General features: G+C 35.7%; 1 protein-coding gene across 13 annotated transcripts in view; it reads left to right on the top strand.

Moving 5' to 3' along the window:
- Positions 1-22,769, top strand: part of LOC105493874 (leucine rich repeat and Ig domain containing 2) — a 1,258,361-nt gene that overhangs the window by 867,717 nt on the left and 367,875 nt on the right. Inside the window, exon 6 of one of the 13 annotated variants that reach the window (XR_011612666.1) lies at positions 1,192-3,350. The exons of the other annotated variants lie outside the window; for them this stretch is intronic. The gene's annotated coding sequence lies outside the window, so the exon portion shown is untranslated. Of the gene's footprint in view, positions 1-1,191; positions 3,351-22,769 lie in introns of those variants that run through there. 13 annotated transcript variants of the gene reach the window in all.

The following is a 22,769-nucleotide window of genomic DNA, read 5'->3' as shown; positions in this document are numbered from 1 at the left end:
TCACATTGTTTACCATCTTAACACAGGGCATCCCACAGTGGTTGGTATGGAGAATAGGAAAGTCTTTCATTTGGAATGGAAACCATTTCTGTAACAACACATTTCATACCAATCTGTTGCCTAAAATTGTTTACGTCCTCCATTTTTAAGCATTTCTCAAGAACCCTTTTACTTCCCTGACTATATCATGATCTCCCTGAAGGTAAAGCTCATGCTATCATTTCTCTGTATTTTTCCCATATTTATAAATTTTAGGTAAATGTTGTGTGGTTCATTATTCTAAACCTTATTAATAACACTGAACCTCTGCCTCTATTCCAACTCAGTGAATTCCACTGATACTCTTTGTAGAAGATCTACAAAAAAAAATTCACTGAAGGAAACCAGAAACCAAATAAAGATGGCTGGGTTTTGTTTTTGTTTTTGTATGTGTGTATATTTTGGAATGTGTGTGAGGAGGAGGTGGTCAAAAGAAATCACTTAAATTTATCTGAGACTATGTGGGTTTAATGAGTTGCAGGGTAAATCATTAGGGTGGCTGAAGAGAATAGAGAATGCCTACTGAAAATGTGAATGTATGTTTGGATAGATAGAGAGGATCCAGAGGCTAAACATTAGAATAAATAGACTCAATTTTTAAATACAGAAGAAAGGTTAGGAATAAGAAAACTAATTTCCTTTTTATTATAGATTTCAGATCTAATTTCCTTTTGTCCTTCCTGTATATTTGAAAATAGGATGTAGCTCTTCTTTCCATGTGAGAGCTGTTTAATATTTTCACACTGAAAGTGTTGCATTTAGATTTGAGCACCACACATTTAGAAGTCTATAAATAACCTATTTTGCCCTTCAAAATATAAAGAATGTCAAAGAAGCAGAGATTATACAATGATTATTAATTAAAGAGGAATATCAATATTCACTTTACTCTTTCAAAGATCATTAAAGGTGATCAAATTTATAACTCACAGCAACTCTTTTCACAAATCCTTTTCTTCACCTGTCCAATCTTTCACAGTGCAATGTCTCAAATCTTCATCAAAACCTTACTTAAGCCCTAGTTCTTGCCACTTTTGTTACATATGTAACTCTCTCTCCTTTCTTCCAGCATTTTATTATGTAGTTCAACCTAGTCTGTCTTACTAAAACCTTCCCTCTTACTCACCTACCTCTCTGATTTTGTCTTTATAGATTTTCCTATGAAAGAGGAAGAGATAAGGATTAATAGGCAGATTATGGAAACGCTGAGTGTACCCAAATGTCAGTGAATCTTGTTTCAGCCATGTATATTCTATAGCATGATGATGGACTCAAAACTGTAAGCAGTGGCAGCACGCGTAGCGGATACAGCAATGGATTCACTTGTAATTAAACATGGTGTGAGCTTTTATCTCTACTCCCTCCCCAAAAGTAACTAAAATAAGAATAAAGGATAAATAATGCATAACCCCCCAAGGACAAAGTAATCAAGAAAGGTGACAGACAATACCAGACTAAAAATGGCAAACACATTTTCAAAAATTTTAAGTGGATGGACAAAGATAGTCATAGTAGCATGACAGAAGGTTGTAACTGAAGCAATCAGAAAAGTAATAATAATGAAAAGGAGTCTGAGCTGCTGATCCCCAGAAATGCCCAGAAATTAGACATCTTAAAGGCAGGGATTAAGGAAGTGACTGAAAACATTAAAATGGGGGTTGAAAGTTTGTAAATGGAGAATTGGGCTCCCAGATTCTTTCCCATATCGTGAAGCCAGGCAACTGCCCCAGCTTCATTTTGTCAAAGACTTGAGATATACGTTGTGAATACTGTAATTCAACTGGGGAAGTACTGGTCTTGGAAATACTAAGATCAGTTTAGGACAGAAAGAAGGCACTCTAGTGAAAACAGGATTTAATTAAAGTACACAAAAGTAAGATGATTAAATGAAAGTATGCTTATGAAAAACCGAGACCCTCAATATATCTCTCTGACTTCACTCTCAGAACTCTGGAAGCCAAGCAGGAAAACAAAGCATTCCTCTCTGGAGACTAAAGATCTCAAAGGATTTGCATTTCTCTGATGGCCAGTGATGACGAGCATTTTTTCATGTGCCTGTTGGCTGTATGCATGTCTTCTTTTGAGAAATGTCTATTCATATCCTTTGCCCACTTTTTGATGGGGTTGTTTGTTTTTTTCTTGTAAATTTGTTTCAGTTCTTTATAGATTCTGGATATTAGCCCTCTGTCAGATGAGTAGATTGCAAAAATTTTCTCCCATTCTGTAGGTTTCCTGTTCACTCTGATGGTAGTTTCTTTTGCTGTGCAGAAGCTCTTTAGTTTAATTAGATTCCATTTGTCAATTATGGCTTTTGTTGCCGTTGCTTTTGGTGTTTTAGACATGAAGTCCTTGCCCATGCCTATGTCCTGAATGGTATTACCTAGGTTTGCTTCTAGGGTTTTTATGGTTTTAGGTCTAACATTTAAGTCTCTAATCCATCTTGAATTAATTTTCGTATAAGGAGTAAGGAAAGGATCCAGTTTCAGCTTTCTACTTATGGCTAGCCAATTTTCCCAGCACCATTTATTAAATAGGGAATCCTTTCCCCATTTCTTGTTTTTGTCATATTTGCCAAAGATCAGATGGCTGTAGATGTGTGGTATTATTTCTGAGGGCTCTGTTCTGTTCCATTGGTCTATATCTCTGTTTTGGTACCAGTACCATGCTGTTTTGGTTACTGTAGCCTTGTAGTATAGTTTGAAATCTGGTAGCGTGATGCTTCCAGCTTTGTTCTTTTGGCTTAGGATTGTCTTGGCAATGCGGGGTCTTTTTGAGATACCATTTCACACCAGTTAGAATGGCAATCATTTAAAAATCAGGAAACAACAGGTGCTGGAGAGGATGTGAAGAAATAGGAACACTTTTACACTGTTGGTGGGACTGTAAACTAGTTCAACCATTGTGGAAAACAGTGTGGGCAATTCCTCAAGGATCTAGAACTAGAAATACCATTTGACCCGGCCATCCCATTACTGGGGATATACCCAAAGCATTATAAGTCATGCCGCTATAAAGACACATGCACACATATGTTTATTGCAGCACTATTCACAATAGCAAAGGCTTGGAATCAACCCAAATGTCCATCAGTGACAGACTGGATTAAGAAAATGTGGCACATATACACCATGGAATACTATGCAGCCATAAAAAAGGATGAGTTCGTGTCCTTCATAGGGACATGGATGCAGCTGGAAACCATCATTCTCAGCAAACTATCGCAAGAACTGAAAACCAAATACCACATGTCCTCACTCATAGGTGGAAATTGAACAATGAGATCACTTGGACACAGGAAGGGGAGCATCACACCCTGGGTCCTATTGTGGGGAGGGGGAAGGGAGGAAGGATACCCTTAGGAGATATACCTAATGTAAATGATGAGTTAATGGGTGCAGCACACCAACATGGCACATGTATATATATATATATGTAACAAACCTGCACGTTGTGCACATGCACCCTAGGACTTAAAGTGTATATATATAAAAAAAAAAGAACTCAAAAGAAAAGAAGTACAGATAGGAATACTGTTTTCTCCCAGGGAAAAGTCCAGTGCTTTATTGTGGGCTGCACTAAGGCTTACCAACTGACAGGTCCAGCAAATACACCCAGAGATTCCAATCAACCTTAGAGGTCCTACAATAAACAGAAGGAAACTGCTATAAACAGAGGGGGGAATTGTACACCATGAAAGAAGAACACCAATACAAACAGAAAAAAAATAAGACAATGCAGGGTGTAAAAAAAAACAATGGAAAGGCTATAATACTCTCAAAATGATGAGACATTATATCCCCTAAAGTAGAACAGGATGTATAGATAGATTAGAGAGAGATAGAGATAGAGATAGAGATACATAGATAGAGGTAGATGTGCATGAGAGAGACAAAGAGAAAGAAAAAAAGTAAAAGCTCTTGGAAAAAGAGGGAAAGAAATTGGAACATATTGGAAGTTACACTTAAGGAGTTTCCAGAAAGTAGAAAAAAAATGACAAAAAGATTGAAAATAGGGAAAAAAGTTCAACAAACCAGAATTAATTCAGAATACCCAGCATCTGACTCATAATAGTTCTTGAAATAAAGAGGTTGGAGGTGAGTGATTAATAAATAGTAACTGCAAACTAATAGCTAGAATTATTTTCAGATTAAAAGGGCCCAGTGATGCTACCAATAACAAATAGGAAACCAAAATCATCATAAAAGTTCAGAATAGAAGAGACAGAAGAGTCCACTACAGCTTCCAGAGAGAAAAGAGAGAGGAAGAAAAGAGCCACCTATGAAAGAGTAAGAGCCAGACTAGACCACGACTTCTCAGTATCAACCCTGAAAACTAGAATTCCATGGAGAAATACTCTCAAATTTCCACATGCTCCACCAAGAAAGAGGAAACAATGGCCCCCAGGAAATAAGGTCACAAATATAAGAAGGACATAACATCTCCCAGGTTATCAGTGAAGTTCTGGAATATCAGCTCATGCAGCCCCCTCTAGAGAACAGCCAGTACAACAGACCAGCTGCAGTAAAAATACAGAAAGAAGGACTCCAGGAGGAGTGTGTTAAAGCCAAATACAATACAACAAGCAAAACTAGAAAGAATGATGAATGTGTTCACACATATTAAGAGAAGATTTTCAGTTCTGCAGGATGATTTGGGAGTAAATTAATGACAGATTTATAGAAATCATGCAAGTCATGAAACAGGGCAATTATTAACTCCAGGAGAGATAAGAATTGAAATAAATGTATAGAACATCATATTATTGAGCTGATATTAACAGTCATAATAATGCAAATGCTTAGTTTTGACTTAATCAAAATTATAATACAACTATATAGAGAAGATAAATGTATATGTGTTAGATGGGCAGTTTTAAGAAGCTAAATCTGTATATTCCATATGAGAAATAGATGAGGAGGAAGAGAAGGAGAAAGAGGAAGAAAAAAATGGCATTTTTACCTGTGTCATTAAAAACAGATTATTATCAAAATATATAATTATAAGAGGTGAGAGTAAGCCTGTTGAAAAGAATAAAGCAGGTTATTATTATTACTATATTTTCCTATTAGTGTATCATTAATATATTATTATTAGAACTACTTGGCTTTAAAAATATGAATCTATATTACTTTCATAAATAAAGCAAAATTTAAATGTATTTAATATTAAAAATTTATAGTTTACTCTAGCTTTACATACCTGCTTTACCACTTACCTTGGAAAAGTCACTCTTCTTTTTTTTTTTTTTTTTTTTTTTTTTTTTTACTGGTTTATTTGTATATTTGTTGGATTTTCTTTTGCTTTTCCTCATAAGGAAACTAAAGCAAGTGAATGATCCTACCTTAATATCTAACATGAAGCAGTGAGTCCTCCAGCATTCTTTTTCATTTCCCCCTTAAAGGAGCTAAGCAATGTGTTCGCTTCTTTCAGATATTTGAATGAGTCTTATGTGGAAGTGAGATGCAGTTTGGCCTTTGGTTTCAAGTGATAAAAACAGGAGCTGAAAGGTTCAAGAAAACATGGCCAGCTCAATATTCAAAGGAACATTATTGTAAAACATGGCTATCCAGGGCACAGGTAACTGGTGAGTTCTCTATGGTAGAGTCTTTCAAACACAGCCTAAAGATCACATAAGAGGGATGAAATACAAAACAGAGGTAATGCAAGTGCTAAATTAGTAAATTAAGTAATGTTCCAAGTCTTTCCTTTCCATAGACTGGATGATGTTATGCCCTGCTACTACTCCAGAGATGCAACAGCCACCAGGGAAGCAAGCTGTAGTTACTAATATGGTAGCAATGGAGATTAGAAGAAAAAGGAACAGGCTCCAGCTGCTTTACGTACTAAGGAAAACGTAAAAAGTAGAATCAGAAAGTTCTGAGCCAAATTCTAGCCCAGATTTAACATTGTGAAAAAGTTCAAAGTAAGGGTGAAATTCTAACATTTCATTTGAAAGCTGTGCAACTCTCCTGGGAAAGGACTGACTCAGGGCTTGCTTTATTATGAACTCCATCCTTTCTTAGTCACACACAGACAGACCCTGACTTGTATATATGCTCTGCCCACTAACATCCTTTCTCCCTCTGCCTCTAAGGCCTCCAGAGTAGTCTCAAAGTGGATACATTTCCCCATTGGAAGAAAAGGAGGAGAGAGAAAAAAAAAAAAAGACCCAAAGGTTGGAATTTCCTTTGTACCTTCTAGCTCTTGTCCCTATTCTTTAACTCTGAAAAGGCAGGGTAAACCGTAAACCCCAAAGCGGGTGAAGAAATCCTACTCAAAACCACTCTTCACTCCCTGTGGCCCTGTCTTCTCCATCCTGTCCCCTGTTTTGCTTTTTTTCCAGGTCCCTTTAACTGCCTACCTTCTACTCACTTGCTACCTCTGCCATCAGCCCTCACCCAGGCCTGCGGGGGCCTCTTTCTGGGATAGGAATGTGGTGCCAAGCTCTTGCACTAGGGGGTGCTGCAGTTTTGCTTTCTGGTGTTTCGCTCTACAGCCTGTTTGAAAACAGGGTTGCTTCTGCAGCACAGATCCAGTTCTTAGCTCTTAGTCATATTTCTATTGGTCACCCAATACCCAGGCAATTAATTCCAGGCTCTTTAGCATGACACATACATTTTTCACAATCTGGCCCAAGTGACATTTTCAGCCTCCTATCCTGATCTTCCTCTAGAAAGCTCCCTTTGTTCCACCCACACTAAATTCTTCATGTTCCCTCTATTGAGAATGCCCTTTCCCACCATCATCCCTCTCCCACCCTCTCCCCTCTCTGCAGCACACTGACTAGACTAACTGATATCTCTCCCTCCTCTGTAAAACCTTCTTATACTCCCTTATTTGAACTTAGACGGCAATCCTCTGTGCTCCCAAGACTTTTTGCTCATACATCTATTATAGCACTTAACATGATGTATTTTAATTTATGTTTTCGTGGGTTTATCTTTCCTACCTGATTTCTCAAATAAAAGCATCCTATTATTCTTGGTATTTACAGTACATAACACAGTATAAGGTTTGTAGCGGGAACCCAATTAATGTTATTTGAATGAATGAAATAAATATGTGAATGAATGAGAATATATGCCATAGTGTTTGCCTTTTTAAACAACTGATCTAAAAGATCAGTGATTAAACAAAGAAAGCTTCAGTAGGCATCTTGCACATCTGGACAATTGTAATGCAAAATATTTACTTAGGAGGCAAAGAGATAGTCTCTTTTCTTGTTGAAATATAAAGGAATTTTGTTTCAAGGAAAATTACATTGAAAAAATAACTGTCTACAATACAAGAGTCTAAGTTTACATCTTTGGGGACAGTTCTTATCTTTTTACATTACAAGAGTGAACACGATTTAAACCAAGCAGTCAGTGTGATGATGTTTCCAGACAGCTAATATAAAGGAAGATTAGAGAGCTATATAAAATGGCAGGTGCCTCGGCAGATTCCACATCTTAGACATTAAGCACAGAACAAAGTAAAGCTGTTTTCTGAAGACCACCAAAAGTGCTTGATGTCAGCTTCAGCCGCATGATGCCGTTTTGACTGTGGTATTCATCTTACCTTGTATCCCTGTTAGAAAACAATATAGAGAAAGAAAAAAAAAAAAAAACTAAAGCTGACAGCGGTAGATGATGATACTGAGAACAGAGAAAGCATCTGAAAAAAAGCAGACTCTTGCAAGAAAGAATGTTGAATTATTTCTAGTCAATCAATCACTTGCAAAATATCCTTTGCACTCATAGACCAAACTGTTATGTCTGATCATATGAAGAATCATCTGCAGAGGAACTATATATATTCTATAACTCATTTTATATCATCTCTTACAGAGTTTAGAATTATGACTATTTAAAGATATGAGAGAAATGAACCAGGGCATTATTTCTCCTGGTAACTCGCATGACTACCGGGGTAACAGCCATCTTTACCCAAAAAGCAAATACAGAAAATACACTTTTTTTTTTTTTTTTTTTTTTTTTGGTAATCTAATGAATGCAATTACAACAAATATTTTCTCTTTTGAGCTTTCTTTATCAAAGGTAACTTCAAAACCATCTCCTGTTTGGAGACAAAGGTAATGCCGAGAACATACTGTGAATGTAGGCTAAAAGAGAAACACAAGCAAAGAGACAGACACAATAGGAGAAAATAATTGTCAACCTCAAAGACATCTAATGAACATGGAACAGGAATCTCAGAAATTGATCATGACGATAATAGTAGAAATTTTGTAAATGTACAATTTGTAGTAAAGGGTTTTTTGGTTTTTTTTCAAGTGAACATATGCATCTAGCCTTGACTAATTAACTAATGATAGTGACCCTGCCGATTGGTGGGGATGATTAATTTGTGAGCTTGTCAAAGGACAAGTAATAATAAAGTCCTGTGTTCCCCCCTTTTAGCTGATGGTGCTGCATGAATGTCTTTATATGTCTAAAGAAACCCAAACTTCTTTAGTCAATGTGACTATTACCTGAAAGCTTATTATCAGGGGCCCAAGATAAGTTAGAGATATTTCCTGGATCGGCTCGAATCAAATTACATACTAGCAGAGGAGTTGCCCACTGCCCCTTCCTGATAAACAATCTCTTAGCCTCAGGTCTGGTTTTCTCATTTTGCCGTTCCTCCTCTTTATTTTCTTACTCTTGCTTTAGTTTTCCTTCTCAATAGGACTAATGTGTATATGCCATGGCTATTTCACTTATCATTGATCTGAGAGTCAGCAGAGCATAGGCTCTGGAGACAAACTATCTGGGCTTGATTCCCAGTTTGTCCACTTACTGTGTACGTTTTGGAAGAGACGCTTACAATCTCTAAAGTTGAGTTTCCTCATTCACAAAATGGAGGATGCATCCCGAGGGGTTTATGAATATTAAATAGGATAATCTCGTTTTGGCCTGCCGTAGATACTCAATTGATGTTATTGCAATAATTATATGATCATGCTGGAGAAGGGGAAGAGACATGAAGGTTTTCACACTCTACACTTTGACCGTATGTATAAGCAGTTCCCTTAAGTTCTTACTCAGAAAATAAAAATGCAACAGACATCTATTTTTTCTTTTGCTCAGATGCTGGGAGAATTAGAACCAAATTAATCTTGTGAATAAAACACTTTTCAAAATAGTTTTATTTTTATCTTAACTGCTAGAAGAATTAGAGTCCAAATCGAAGTCAAATAACTTTTCTGGGCTGGGCACGGTGGCTCACGCCTCTAATCCCTGCATTTTGGAGGCTGAGGTGGGTGGATCACCTGAGGTTGGGAGTTCGAGACCAGCCTGACCATAATGGAGAAACCCTGTCTCTACTAAAAACATAAAATTAGCCAGGCATGGTGACACATGCCTGTAATCCCAGCTACTTGGGAGGCTGAGGCAGGAGAATCACTTGAACCCAGGAGGCGGAGGTTGTGCTGACCTGAGATTGTGCCATTGCACTCCAGCCTGGGCAACAAGAGTGAAACTCCGTCTCAAAAAAAAAAAAAAAAAAAAAAGTCAAATAACTTTTCTTCTAGGCTAAGTTCCTCTTTTCTTTTGATTCTTTTATTAATCTTTGTTCTTGGTTTATCTATAATTGTGTAGTTTTTATTTGTATTTGGCTTCTAGGTTCTCTCAAATTGTTTTGAAGCAAAACAATGAAATCGTAATTTAAACTTTCAGAAGTACTCTCTCTCTCTCTCTCACGCACACACACACACACACACACACGCACACAAACATACAATTTACACCATCTAAGGGAAATGATAAACCTAGTTTGGCCTATATTGGCTCCCTGTGAACCTTTTTGAAATTGCGTATTTCCATGTCCAACTCTAGATATTCTGATCCTCTAGATCAAAGTGGAGCCAGAAATCTGTATGTTTTAGTAAGTATTATGCACCTAGGAAATTCTGATTCAGACAGTACTCTACCACACTTGGAGAAACAACGGCCTGTGTGATGTGGCAGGCAAGAGATGTAAATGAGTCTGGCTTTTAAAGCAGAAACAATTACAATCTGTGTGACCTTAGAAAATCACTCAACCTTAGATTCAGTTTCTTCATCTTTAAAAGATGGAGAAAGTTGTAAATGTCTGTTAAACCTAACTTATAAAGTTGCTATAAAAAGTAAATGAACTATTATATGTCACAAGGATAGAAAAAAACATATTAGTTAAATGAACATCTAGGTTTCATAATCTGCAGAAAGACCCATATGAATTTTTAGAGGCAAATAGCTTTGGGTTTTTTTGTTGTTGTTTAAAAATCAAGGCCCTTTGCTGTGACTTCTGACTGCTCCAGATAGATTAGGTGTGTTAAATCTCAGGTCATGACTCATTAGGGAACTGTGTGTCTGTTAGGTAGTAGCCCCAGCATTCTTAAAATACAGTAGAAGAAAATGGAATGGGATAGGATAGAATACAATGAAAAATGTCAGAGCACATTGCCCATAAGAAGTAGTTTAAAATCAGATGTCTAATACAGTAGTCTCCTTTGTCTGCAAGAGATGTGTTCTAAGGCCCCCAGTGGATGCCTGGTCACAGATAATATTGAACCCTATATATACTATGTTTTTCCCTATATATACATACCTATGAAAAAGTTTGACTCATAAATTAGGCAAGTAAGAGATGAACATTAATAACTAATAATTAAATATTAATTATAATGACATACCATCATCACTACTCTTGCACTTTGGAATCACTTATTAAGTAAAATAAGCATTACTTCAATACAAGAACTGCTTTACCTCAGCAGTTTATTTGAAGCAAAACAGCTACTAAATGACTAATAGGCAGGTAGCACAGACAGTGTGGATCCACTGGACAAAGAGATAATTCACATCCCAGGTTGGATGGAGCCGAATTGCCACACAGTTTAAAATGTATTAATTTCTTATGTCTGGATTTTTCTATTTAATATTTTTGGACAGCTGTTGACCATGGGTAACTGAAACAATGGAAAGCTAAACCACAAATAAGGGTGGACTATTATATTTAAATCTAGTTGTGTTTTTTTTTTTTTTTTTTTTTTTGCCATGTTGTGTCTTCTCCTGAGTTATTCCTATATATCCTGACTTGTGTTTGGAGATCATACTTAGGAATAGAAGAAGAGAAGTGCTGGTCAGTATAGAGGGCAAGATGGGGCGGCAAGCAGGCAGCATCTATAGGTGAGATTGTAAGGGAAGCAGGAATATATGAAAAGGAATATGATTAAAGGAATGTTAAAAGGAATATGATTAAATGTTATCATAGGTGTGCATGTATAAGGCAATTGGCGTATACATGGCTTGGTACTCTCTGGGGTTTCAGACATCTTTCAGGAGAAGATCAGGAGACTATGTGTGTCTTTAGTGCCTTCAAATATCTTGTGGAGGGCACTAGACTTTTAAGATCATGCAGAAAGGAGTTTTAGAGCAGCTTCTTTGAAAATTTTAAAGAAGAATGATCCTAAAAAGCTGAAGGATGTGGAGCAGTTTGTATGTGCAAGCACTCCAAACATAAAGCACACTGGTAAGGGAAAATAGTACTTTTCAGGTATAAGTTAAATTATACTTTGCAGGTATAGGTTCCTTGATGTATCAACTGCTCTTCTAATCCCCAACTACCTCTACTGAAAGCAAAGTTTAGGGCTATGATAAAAGATGGAGTCCTTTCTCTGGCTGACAGTTTAAAGGAATAGTGCTCTAGCATCTGAAAGTGAATTTTGAAATTCATTTTTCTCTTTTTAACAATAACACTGCCCTACTTAATGAAATAATACATTGTATGCACTACTTAGTGGGTACATTAATGGCTACCATTTTGTGAGCTCATACCATGTACTAAGAATTGTACTAAGTACTTTACAACCATGATCTCTTACCTTCCAGAACTCTAGGGGAAAAGTTTTAGTGTACATGCTTTATATATAATCTTACTGAAGCTCAAAGAGATTAAGTAATTAACCTCAATCCACATGAGTAGCAAGGGCTAGAAGCAGAATTCACACCCAGATCTCTACAGTCATTTACTTGCAGCTGTACCTCACTGCCCCAGCCCCTAGGGCAAACCGGTGCTTATGGACTGATTTTGGAAGGTCACCATCATATGTAATATGTTTCTGAGAGGGAAACTCGCCTGCAAAGTCAAGCAATTTGGCTAAACAAAAGTGTTGTGCATTAGGCAGTCAGCCTCTGCTGAAGATGCTCAGTGTCTCAACATCTTCACTATACTCATTAAGTATGTAACTGTGTCTTTTGTTTCTTAGTGGATTCTAAAGGGACTTGGTGGAAAAAACAGCTGCTTATTTGTTTCCCTTTTAAATGTTTATTTGGTGGTATGCTTCATAAATATATTTGCATTCTGTCACCGAAATGATAGTGACTGAGATGAAAAGAATATCATGCTAAAAATATATTTTGGATTATACCGTGAATATAGTAAGAAAACAAATTGTTTCATGTATTTTTGTAATTTTAGGGCGAGGGTTAGGGCAGGTATGTGTGTGGTGTGTGTGGGGACAGGAAATGGTATTACTGTGGGACCAATGTTTTCTTTTTGTTTGTTTTGTGTTTGGCAATTAAGAAGGTTGATGTTAATTTGATCCAGAAATTACGCTGCATAGAAGTAGAGAGTGTAGCATGCTCTGTATATCTAGTCCCAGATTCTATTCACTGTCGGCATCCAGTGAGGGTTAAAACTAAAAAATGAAGCAGCTGTGACTAGTTCTGACAGGAACTCAGGGGGACTTTCTCCTCAGTTCTCCCCCACATTGCAAAGCAAAGAGCTTTGTTTGTCCTCTATCCAAAACCGTGAGAGGCGTAGATGTCCTCTTTGCAGTCAATTCTTTTGTAAGTAGAAGTTTGGGTTAGGTAAAGGAAAGAAACAGCAAAACTGCTGATTTTCAAGGACATCTTGCACAAGGAAATTTGCAAGATTCCTGTAATTCTCCTGACTCTCTCTGGTGTCTCAAAACAATCTGGAATCATCAAGCCTTGACAACAGCTAATGAGAATGAACAGACTCACACAGACTCCCCCTTAGCAGCAATTGGATTCAACCTTTACAAGACAGGCAAATCAGCCCAAATAACCTGTTTTTTGAATGAATAAAAAGATTTTCTAGCCTCTAGCAGTTGTCTACTAAGAAGGAAGTCTGGTAAAGAAGTTGAGCTGTAATCATGACAATAAGACCTGTAGAATGTTTACTAAGTGCCAGGTATGTAGTGCTTTATGTCAACCCTGTGGTCTGGGAACCACTGTCACCACCACCTTCATCACTATAATCCCCATTTTATAAATGAGGAAACTGAATCATAGAGAAGTTCCATTTTCTGCATGTGGCCCATATGCCTGGTTCCAGAGGTCATGGGCTCAACTCTTTTCTTCCCCAGTCAGGGTAAAAATTAAGGTGTATCTGAATTCTGAGCTGCCTTACTAAAGGGCTGTCATCCTGAGACCCATGGAAAAGGGGCTGGTTACAGTTCATCATCTCTTCAGCATAGTATCTCATGAATTATTCTTTCCATTTGTGACTGATCAATTAAAAAATAATGGTTTAGAGTCTGCTATGAGTTAGGCACTGTAATATATGACAGGAGATATTGCTCAGTGGCTGAGGTGAATCATGGAGCCAGGCTTCCTTGATTAGAATTTACTTACTAGCTATGTGACCTGAAGATGTAACTTAACTTCATGGGCTTCAGTTTTCTCATCTAGAATATGAAATAATAATAATTATCCTCTTCATAGTTTTAAATTAGTTAATTAATGCAAATCAATTAAAATAGTGCCTGACACATAGTAACAGCTCAATAAGTTTTACTGTTATGGTTATTACTAACCTGTTTTACAAGCTAAAAAATATAAAATAGTTTTGGTATAGTTATAATAGTCTAGATGGAGAGAAAAATGAATCATTCTAGATCTACCCTTTTTATGAAGTTAGTCTAGATTTTAAAACAATAAAATACCTATAACTTTTTTAAAGTCTCAATTAAGTTGCCCTTTTCTATCCCAGGAATGTGTACACACTTTTAAAAGTGTTTGATTTATTTGATTTAATTAATTGATTTGATCAATGTAGCTAATATGTATTGATTCCCTGCTAGGTGCTAGGAACAATGAATGAAAAACACACGCACAAAATTTGTAGAATTAGTGCTCCATCATAGGTTTCCCACTCTTTTTCACTCTGATGTTTATAAAAACTGTAACAGAAACTTAAAGTTAGCACTGAACCTGTTAGTGATGCTATAGAATACAAGAAAAATGATGCCTCATTATTAGTTGAAATATCATTTACTACATTTCTGCTTTTCATTTGTTCAAGGTAAAACTATCATTGAGTAAAAATGTTTCGATATAATTATCTAGAACCTAATTCTTGCTTATACTATATGATTATAGTTGTTTCTAATCAAAGTTATGTCTCACTTTAAAAACACAACAAATTTAGGATTATATTTTGGGGTGAATATTTGTCATATAGAAAAAACAACATGTCTATGATGAATGTTATACAAAATTCACATAATTAATTCTACACTAAATATTTGCTCCAAATTAGTCACAACATAGACCATATAATAAAATTGTATCCCCAAAAAGATCAAGAAATATTAGTCCTTTCTTTTTTCTTTTTTTTTTTTTTTTTGCCCTTTTTTCTGTATCTGAAAGACTTTTAGAGGATTAACTAATAAAAGGTTGTATTTTCCAACTGTTCCTATTTGACAGATGGTTGATTTTAAGCCTATAGAATAAGCATGCTTAACTCACTTTGCAAACCCGAAAGAACCATAAATTAGAAAGCTAGATATATTTTATCTGTTTTAACTATTGGCTATCCCAATTGCTCACCATGATCTCTGCTTCTGGGATAGATTACAACATATGATATTAATATATTCTATTCTTGAATTCATTAGTGACACAGTCATTTAGTGAAATTGATTGCATAGGAGCCTAGATATGTATATTTAAATAATTAATAAACATTTTTTACTTTTAAGTTAGTGTATAGCCCTTTTAAAATTCTCAGAACAGTTTTTATCCCTACCACATATTTCTGTTTTAAGAAATAATATCATCACTCAGTGGAAGAGGAAGTAAACTTGCCTAGTACCTCTTCAGAGGTTAGAAATGGGATCTGATAGTAAGAGCTTCTGGGAGGAAGATTTCTGCTCAATAGAAGGATGCACTTTCTGATAATTAAAGCTGTCTGACAGTGGAGAAGTGACCACCTGGCATAGGGATAATTCAGGCAGAGACTGGGTGATTATCATTTAGAAATAGGGTAAAAGGAATAATTCCGGTGGTAGAACATTTGATTATGTGATTTCTCAATTTCCTTACAACTCAAAGATTTTGCTTAGGATTGTGGAAGTTCTTGTCTAGCCTAAAATTGTTTCCCATGAAGAAACAGCTACATGGTACCACTGTTAAAAGCAGCAATTTTATGATAAAACAGATTGACCTGGAGTTGGTACCTTGTTGCTACTGACCAACAGAGCGACTATAAGGTACTCATTCAACTTTCCCAGAGACAGTTTCTGTAGCTGCCAAAAAGAACAATATCTAATAAGTGAGTTTTGAGGATTGAGTTTATACATGTTACACTATCTCATGGGTATGGGTCTACAAACCTAGGGGGTCATGTCTTTCAAAATACAAAGGGAGAAATGATTGAGAAATAGACCTGGTTGGAATTATAGGAACATCATGATATTCAATGATTTTTTTTAAAAATCTTTAAATCTGTAATGTATATTGGACCACTTTGATGCATGCTCAGTTTATAATAGCCAGAAGCAAATGTATTTGTGGCAGTTGTATGACAATTTAACAACTTTAACACTGCATGGATGAAGTATTCACAATTGATTGCTTTCTTCTGGAGACAATTCCATAATCTATTTCTAGACCAATAGCTCTTCATAGACACTAGAAGTGATTAAATATCTAACTAAATGCTATAAGCATCATTGTAGTATCCTGGGACCCTGGAAATCACATAATCTCTCAGTTCATGTTTATCACTCTCTTTCAAGTCAACATTACCTGGCCAGTTTAAGGTTTTCTTGCACATTTGTGTAGCATGATGATACTCATACTGACAACAATAAATCAAACCTCTGGTGATAGATGTTTTTTCTGTATGCACACATACACATACCTTAATGCAAGTCACATTTCCCAAAGAGTACAGTGTGAGTATTACGTGCTGATACTACACAAAAGCAATCTCTCTTAGCCTAGGGTTTCCATCTTTCACTGTGAACCCTCCTGGAGCCTGCTGATCAGCATGCAGAACCAAGTTCCAGAGAAGTACAGAGAAATCTCTAGGGATCTCTGTCCACCTGTGAGGTGAGAAAGGATCCATATATTATTTGCAGACCCATATTCACTTGTTCTCCTTGAGAAAGCTTTTGTTGTTACCTCAGAAGTGGAAATATATGTGTGTTTCAGCTGGTGTCTAACACATTTAGTTAGAGAATACAAAAATGTTTAGCACTTTAGGGGGCAAATGTTGTTTTTTTGGGGAAAAAAAAAAACTTTTCCAAAGCATTGCACATAAACACACACACATACACACACACACACACACACACACACACACACACACAGAGAGACAGTGACAGAGACAGAGACAGAGACAGATTTGGGTTCTGAGATTTGTAATACAACCTGGGGCAATGAAGAAAAAAAATAGATGGTTAAGACAGGTAAGTAGAATTATAGAAGTCTATTAGATTGATATGTTTAAAAGATGAATGTTCTCTGGACTAAAGTTAGAATGAATTTCTCTTTCTATTAGACTTAGTTTTAGAACGTTTTGGGTAGGTTTGTTAGCACCTTTAATAAGTGAGCACATGTCTTTTAAAATGTGTCAAATCATGATAAAAGCTGCTGCACTCAAAAAGCTCCAGTTTGCAGTACAAATTCAGCAATGTACAACAGCAAGCTGATCAAGTCTCAGTTGTATTTTATTTTTTATATGATATCATTAGGTTTTATTTGGCTGCTCTTAGCTGCTGACAACAACATACCTCCTATCAAATTTATTGTGAATTAAGAGATGATAGGTATGAAGTTATATTAAAAGAGTTTTCAGTGTGAACTTACAGTAGAACGAATTGGTAAAAAACAGCTATAAAAATGTTTTAAAATGCATAAGTTGTTTTCTATTGGTCAAACAAAAAGAAAAAATGTGTACAGGGTTGTTCTATTGTGTTGAAGGGGATAGGGATAGTTAACGTGACAACAATAGGTTTGAAAATACTGTTTTAAAAACTTATGTCACCCCATGTGTCTTGAGCATGAATTTTGAAATTTCACCTTAACTCCTACTGTTTGAAGATTTCTACATTTGAGACTTGAAAGAATTGAGAAGCAAAATCACATACAAAATTATGAAGTGTTAGAACACCTAAAGCTATTACATACTCTCATTTTAATATGTAATTTGGGAGCCATTGGTAGGATTTTGTGAAGTGTTGATGAGCCTGTGTCATATTTGCTTTATGTTTCTAAAGCAATAGGTTAACATGAATTTGCATAATTACCATAAAATAAAGCAGAATTAATAATGAACCTCAACATGGTACATCCTAATCTTTCCCAAACCTTTTGGTAAGAGTACCATATCACCTTAAGAGCCAACATTTTAAAAAAAAGTCTTAACAATTTTACTCAGAACTCATATGATGTGAACAGCATTTTTGTCATGAAAATATTTCTTCTTTAGATTACAATCACTGCTTATATTCACTGCACCTACAATCCTATGACCTGTTTACCTAGAAACCTAAAATACTTCTGAGAATACCTTATACTCCAAAGTGTTGAAAATAAGTGACATTCTTTACACCCAAATCTTTTTAATCGGTATTTCTGTAAATGATAATGCTAATTATATCAAGAGAGGCAGTAACAACATAGTAGAAACTTCTTTGAGCTAGACAGGAGACCTGACAGTTCTCAATAATACTCAGCACTCAGGGCATTTGTTATTACATGGTCAGCATCTGTCTTCCCATTTAAGTGGTTCTCAACCTTGGATGCACATTGGAATTACTGCACACCTTTAATAAAACAATAATGATGCCTGGGTGGTACCCTAGAGATTCTTGTTTAATGAATTACAGAGTGGAGTCTGGAGATTGAGATTTTCAGAATTGAACAATTTAGCTTATTCTAACATGTAACTAAGAAAATTGTGCATTTGACTGCACATTCAATGACAGAAGGGACCTTGTCTTCAATAAATAAATTAATATCTAGCACAGAGTAGACTGTTGCTAAATATTGGATGAATGGATGGGTGGATGGATAAATGGATTGATGGATTGTATTGACAACTTCTCTTATCTTTACAGGTCTTGGTTTTGTGTGTGTGTGTGTGTGTGTGTGTATCACTCTCTGCCAGGTCAACTTCAATGTGTATGTATATGTATTAAGAGGGTTGAGCTATGTATCTCTTCCTTTTACTCAAATGACTTTCCTGAGCGCCCATTGTAATGGGTCTAGCGAGCGTTTATTTTCTCAAATGTAAGGGCCTTAACTAGGAATATTTAAATATCCAATAAAGGCTTTAGTAGGTTTAATAATTTTTGCTGAACTAAATGCAAATTTTTATATTTTATAAAATCTGTTGTAGGATTTTCTATTTTTATTCTTTTAAATGAAACCATGGATTCACATCCTATATCCTTAAAGATTTATTTGCCCTTGGGAAAGAATATAAAACATATTTTGTATCTGTAAAAAATGACTTTTCAAAAATTGACAAATGGGATCTAATTAAACTTCAGAGCTTCTGTATAGCAAAAGAAATTATCAGCAGAGTAAACAGACAATCTACAGAATGGTAGAAAATATTTGCAAACTATGTGTCTAACAAAAGTCTAATAACCTATATCTATAAGGAAGGTAAACAAATTTACAAGAAAAAGGCAACTCTATTAAAAAGTATGCCAAGGATACAAGCAGACACTTCTCTAAGAAGGCATACATGTAGCCAATAAGCATATGAAAAAAAAAGACTCAATATCACTAATCATTAGAGAAATGCAAATCAAAATCATAATGAGATACTATTCCACATCGGTCAGAATGGCTATTAAAATCAAAAATAACATGCTGATGAGGTTGTGAAGAAAAGGGAATGCTTATACACTGCTGGTGAGATTATAAATTAGTTCAACCATTGTGGAAAGCGGCGTGGCAATTCCTCAAACAGTTCAAAAGAGAACTACCATATGACCCTGCAATCTCATTACTGGATATGTAGCCAAAGATATATAAATTGTTCTACTATAAAGACACATGCACATATATGTTCATTGCAGCACTATTCACAATAACAAAGACATGGAACCAACCGAAATGCCCATCAGTGATAGACTGGATAAAGAAAATGTGGTACACCATGGACTACTATGCAGCCATAAAAAAAGAATGAGATCATGTCCTTTGTGGGAACATGGATGGAGTTGGAGGCCATTATCCTTAGCAAACCAATGCAGGAACAAATACCACATTTTCTCACATATACGTAGGAGCTAAATAATGAGAACACATGGATATTGGGAGAGGAACAACAGACAGTGGGGTCTACTTGAGGACTGAAGGTGGGAGGAAGTAGAGGACCAGTAACTATTGGGTACTAGGCTTAGTACCTGGGTAACAAAATAATCTCTACTACAAGCCCCCATGACACAAGTTTGCCTACATAACAAACCTGCACATGTACCCCTGAACCTAAAATAAAAGTTTTTTTTTTTTAATTATGGCCTTTGTTTCTGATAAATCAGATGTCCGTGGAAGATGCTTTAGTTATCCAAATTATTTAGTGATAATTTTGTCTAGCAAAGTTATTTCTTATAAATCTTTTTCTTTGTCAATTAGGCTATTCCAGTGTGATTGCTGTCATGATCCATGTTGTTTATATAAGAACTTTTGCTATTTTTGTTTAGGAAACATTTATTTTAACTAATCCTTCCTCATTGTCACTACTGAGCAATTGACAGTCTCAAGAGACATAGAAGCATTAAAATTTTATACATAATGAGCCACATGTGTAGGCCACAGTGGTGGTCTTACAGTGAGAGTCAAGAAGACTTTGTTTTGGTGAAAGAATATTGGACAAAACTCAAATGCGAGTTGAAGGCAATCTAAAAATTCATTTAAAACTTGTTTTCTTTCTGAAGTCATCCTTCAAAAGGCCTATGTTGTGATGAAATTTTAGAGGGATTAAACTTGAGTAGGTCAACACTGTATAATGAACAACACTATATTATGATCAAGTTCAATTGCAATTACTAAGTGATCCAGGCCTGCTAGTTTAATACAAGGCTGCAATAGGTTACCCTATATTTGAAATGTCATTCTGGCATTCTAGCAGTTTGATGTGTATACTAGTTAATGGGTTGAACAAAGGCTTTCAAACTTTTTCAGTTCATGATACCCTTAGTGTCTCAGTAATATTTTCATGGCAAAGGAGATATTTCACAGTTTTACTTATTATGCACTTAGGCCCTTAGTAACCACCTGAAAAAAAATATGAATTAAAAGAAAAAAATTATGTTTAATTCCATTCTTAAATAGCCACAATTAATTACTGGCTGGGTGTGTGTGCCTGTTGGGCACTACATAGCTTCTCAAACCTTAGAATCAGAATAGAAGCCACCCTCATTCCCTGTTCTAAGGTAATTCTTAAGGGGTACCTGCTTTTCTTTTCTTTTCTTTTCTTTTTTTTTTTTTAACATATCAGCCACTAAAAGCCGAGCTTCACAAAGATAAGACACTATCAAAGGGAATGACACCAGATTTTATGTTGAGACAGTGAACTACCACTGTCTAATGTTTTGTACAGTATCCAACAGAATGTCTAGTATTACTATGTTTCCTTTGAAAATTAAAAATAATCTGTGGCACCTTTGTCGATTTATTGCAGCACCCTAAGATTCTTTGGGGCAGTTGGGGAACTAGAGAGGTAAACTGTTTGCTAAGCTAGGCCTGCTGTATTCCAGAGTTAGCTAGGCGAAATGTTGGACAGTGGGATGGATGGTATAATTCTTAAATCCTTGAGTCTTTGTTAACTGAAACCATCTGTGTTTAAACAAGTATTTTTCTTTTGGAGAATGGATGTTTTTTACTAGTGCCACTTATTTATTTATGTATTTTAAAACTGAATGACCCTTTTTCTGAGAATAAAGCATAATACAAATAAATTTAATTTGATGCAGAAAAGCAAACAGAAAAGAATAAAAATAATATCTAATCTCACAATTCAGGAATACATAGTCTCCATATTTGTGTGCGTATATATTCAGATACTTTTTGTCCTAATCATGAAAGCATAGACATATTCATTTTTCATTACTTATTTTCACAAACATAATTTTATACTGTTTTACAGTCCCCTTTATTCACTTAATAACATAACCATATATTTTAGATATCTCTCCTGCTTCTTTAAATACCTGTTTCGCTGGAAATATTTTTTCTTAATGTTCATATGATCCCCATCTTTTGAACTACTGAGACTTTTCATTTTCTCTATTGATTTTTCTGCCTCCTCGGTCTTATAGAAAAAGATCCAGGTTGTTTTTCTGTTATTAAATGAAATTTGTGAATAATTATATAGGGTGACTGTTCTGTCATTTTTTGTTACTAATAATGTTAAATTTTATTTACTGCATCTTTAATGTTTAAATTTATCGTAAACTTTTGTTGACAGACTAGAGGGGCCCAGTAGTTTGCAGAGCTGGGGGACGAGACCCACAGACTGACATTACTGGACATTACTGGTGCAGGAGAGACATTCTTGTTCAAAAATTCCCTTAGAAAGTCAGCTTTGGCTGGCTTAAGACATTGGAGCCAGAAAGGCTCAATTATTACTCCCTGCCACCTAATGAAGACATTTTATTTGGAGGGTATCCTGTTTAACGTACTGAGTAATTCTTAGTCTCTCCAAACTTTATGTTAGGTTTAGGCATCTCCATGATTTCCAGTCCCCACAGATAATGGCAGCTGATAGAAACTGTGTGACTTATAGAAATGGTAAGAAGAGGTGGGCCCAAACTTTTTCCCTGCATTTTTCACCTGCACTTTCTTGTCTAAGGTCTCAAGAATTCAGGTACCTGAGTAAGATTCTTAACTAGTTTTCAGCAAGAATATGGATGTTTTTTCCTATTACGTTGATTGATTGTAATCAGTAACTAGTCTCAAAGCTGAGTTTACATTTTCATCTCAGTTCCAAGAGTACTTTTATCACAATGTCTATCAGTAGTTACACAGGACAATCTACATATATAGAACAATCTATGTTGATTTGCCAGAAATCACAAAATATTTACCTTAGACTTTTTTCAGTCTTTTTATACTAATTTCAATACAGAATAGGCAGACCCATAGCTCTGCAGTCCAAGAAATGGAAGAGAAGAGCATGATTTTTTACTTGTTTATTTGATGCGAGGAATGTATATATGTATGTTTGTGTGTGTTTATCAACAGCATTTGCTGTTATTGGCAATTTGTGTCATAAACTATAAGCAAAGTGTAGGTTTAACTTGTGATTGTATTATTATGATGCTTCGTTGTATGATCCATTACCCTGATTGCCCTGAGGGATATTCTAGATGTCTAAACAGACAATATTATCTGTTTGACCTCAGGCTATCCTATTTCCTAAATCCTCAGTGTGAAATACTATGAAAGGTGATGGTCATATGCTTTATAAAATGACCATATGGAAACTCTGTG

Source organism: Macaca nemestrina, chromosome 14, assembly GCF_043159975.1.
Source record: "Macaca nemestrina isolate mMacNem1 chromosome 14, mMacNem.hap1, whole genome shotgun sequence".
Lineage (NCBI taxonomy): Eukaryota > Metazoa > Chordata > Mammalia > Primates > Cercopithecidae > Macaca > Macaca nemestrina.
Note: the sequence above shows the minus strand (reverse complement) of the source record. Positions and strands in the feature narration are given on the sequence as shown.